The sequence below is a fragment of the Lolium perenne genome, chromosome 4 (genome assembly GCF_019359855.2).
Source record: "Lolium perenne isolate Kyuss_39 chromosome 4, Kyuss_2.0, whole genome shotgun sequence".
Classification (NCBI taxonomy): Eukaryota; Viridiplantae; Streptophyta; class Magnoliopsida; order Poales; family Poaceae; genus Lolium; species Lolium perenne.
Genome location: NC_067247.2, coordinates 327,151,830 through 327,154,712, shown reverse-complemented (window position 1 = coordinate 327,154,712; position 2,883 = coordinate 327,151,830).

The following is a 2,883-nucleotide window of genomic DNA, read 5'->3' as shown; positions in this document are numbered from 1 at the left end:
CGATTGCATTATTTGGTCGTTGTGGCTATATAGAAATGACAAGATTTTCAATACTGTTTCTTCCTCTTTTATGCGGGTCATATACCTGTACACAGCTACACTCCGTTCATGGTTGCCACTTCAGCGGGTGGAGCATCGAGACCTTTTTACGGAGCTTTCTTCACGGTTGAAGGATACAGTGAGGTATATTTTTTCCCAACATTTGTAGCAGTGTGATCTGCGCTAGGATCCACCTAGCTAGTTGTTTTTATATTTTGTGAACTTAAATACTTGTATTCAGGATTTCAGTGAAGTCTTTGTAACGGATATTTCTACGGTTGTATGCATCTTAGCTATGCAGGGACCGGATCTATTGCTTAAAGTAATAAAGTGCCGATTATCAAAAAATCCTCACTTTTTCTTAAATCTTAATGTATTTTTTCAATCCCAATACTCTACCCTTACCTAGTGGATTGAGGATCGGGTTCTACGGAGATTTGGTGACGATAAGGGTTCACGCAGTACTTTAAAGTATTATCTCCACTAATCCCCACAGGCACTCTAACATCAAACAGGGTCTAAATGGGCAGCGCCTTTCCAACAGGGCTCCTTCATTTGCAGGCGCTACGTTGGGTGGGACAGAGAACGATGGAGGGTTAAAAAACAAATTGGTGGAAAATGATTTAGTCATCGTGCGCTGTCAATTGTCGAAACAGTCTGCGTTCACTGTGTGAAACGCTGTATCCTAGACATACACTCTAGAAAGATCCCTCATGAAATCTACACATCTTAGCCAATTTATTTGCTTGTAAATATTCCCAAAAGTACTCTGTCAAATTCAGATATTTAACAATACTGGAGAAAATAGTACACATACAAGCACATCAAGGGACAAGGGGCATGAATAAATTGGTGGAATAATATGAAAGCTTGGGTTGACTTATATTCGTGGTGTAATCCATAGTAACAAAGGATTTTTTTTTTCATGAACACCTAATACTCTATTTTTGCAAGAAAATACAGTTTTGGCGTAGAACTAAAGATGTATTTTTCATGATATATATGGGAACTTTATGGACAAATGGAGCTTGATAAAAAAAATTGAGAGTTTTGTAGTTCCTATTGGTAGTGAGACAAATAAAATAATTGTCTACATGGTATATCCAGTAATGTAATTATAGAAATAACATACGCCGATGGGTAGCAAAGTTAATCATGGTCGGATAGAAAAGTTCAATATAAATACACAGGAGGACAACAAATGTTCCACCTTTGGAACTTAGCCAGATCACATATAAAATTTCAAATTTGGTCCTTACCTATATATAATATATTTAATTAGCCCCTCAAGTGCCAAAATCATCAAGGCAGCTTTGGATGTTTGTATTGAGGCTTGGTATTAGATGGGACATTCACAACTCAAATACCTCAATTTGAGGCGTTTGGATGTACTAGACATTCGAGCTAGGCATTCTGGCTGAACATTCAGCCGGCCTGATTCATGTGTTGCGACCCCGCCCTGACATGCTATCTCCCTGCAAAAATCTCCTCCGACAGTCATCTCTCCCCCTCCCTTCATTTCTCTCTCTGAACAAGACCGACTTGATCGAGCTCCGGCGTCCGTCTCACCAACATCCCGAGCTCTGGCGTCATAGATTCATTGTCGCAGGCTGCCTCCCTCCCCTTTCTCCTGAGATCCTACGTCCAACCTTTCTTGCATCTCTAGTATCTCTCCCAGTACCCATTCCTCTCTTTGAATGTCCACCTCTCTCTCTCTTGGATAGTTAGCACGCCTGAGAAACTTAGCTTGGACTCGATATGAGGCCAGGATGTTTTCGTTAGCTTGGTAGCCCAGGCGCGTTGATAACTTGGTTGCCCAGTCCGAAAGATCAGCCTCTCATGTTGCCGCAGTGTAATGTAACATAGTGTAAATGTTTTTTTTACCCCAATGATCAATTAATTTAACCATGTGTTTTGAAGTTATAAGTTGTTGTGGTAATTTTACAGAATATTTGAGTGTACATTTTATTGTTATGTGGCATATAAATATTCAATATTCACGTGTTATATAGAAAATTGTACAAAAGAAATCGTTTTCAAATATGTATCATGACCATAGTCGCATACAAATGCAATACATCATTTTGACCATCCATACATGATTTGGCATTCAGCTAGGATATCAATTGGAGGTACCAAATATCTAACATCGAAACAAAAATATTAACATTAAATCTCAATGCAAATATCACAAGATATTGATATTCCATCAAATGCAATGTCAAGGTTGCCATTACAAACATGCAAACGGAGTCCTATATGCGATTTTCCTTCCGTGAAAGTGGTTTGACGATTCCATGACGGCGTTGATTCTACACATAGTAAAGCAAAAAATATCAGAACAATTATATGGTGAAAAACCTATTTATTCCAAATCAGTATACATATTATACAAGATTTTAAAAATAGAAAATGTTCGTAAATATACCAAGAAGACCAAGGTTTTCAATAAAATCCAAAAAACATATATATTTTGCAGATTTCCATATTAAAACTCTCAATTTTTCATTAGCTGGCAAATAATTTATTTATTTTCCTAAATTTCATCGTTCCTCCTTTTATTTTACTTTCTTTATTTAGAAATTCTATCTGTTTAATTCTCCTATTTATTTTATTTAGTTTAAATTTCAAAAAGCTAGTTGATCATAGATTTGTAGTTAAATAGACACATACTTTTCTAATATATTGAATCCATTTCCTCATTTTTCATATATTAACCAAAAGCTCCAAGTGCTTGATCTTTATCTACATCTGTCCACTTTTGCTATGTTTTTTTTTCAAAAAAAAGTTAGCCGGGTTGTCATGTGTATGAAATTCTCGCCACATCATCATCAAAACTAAGTA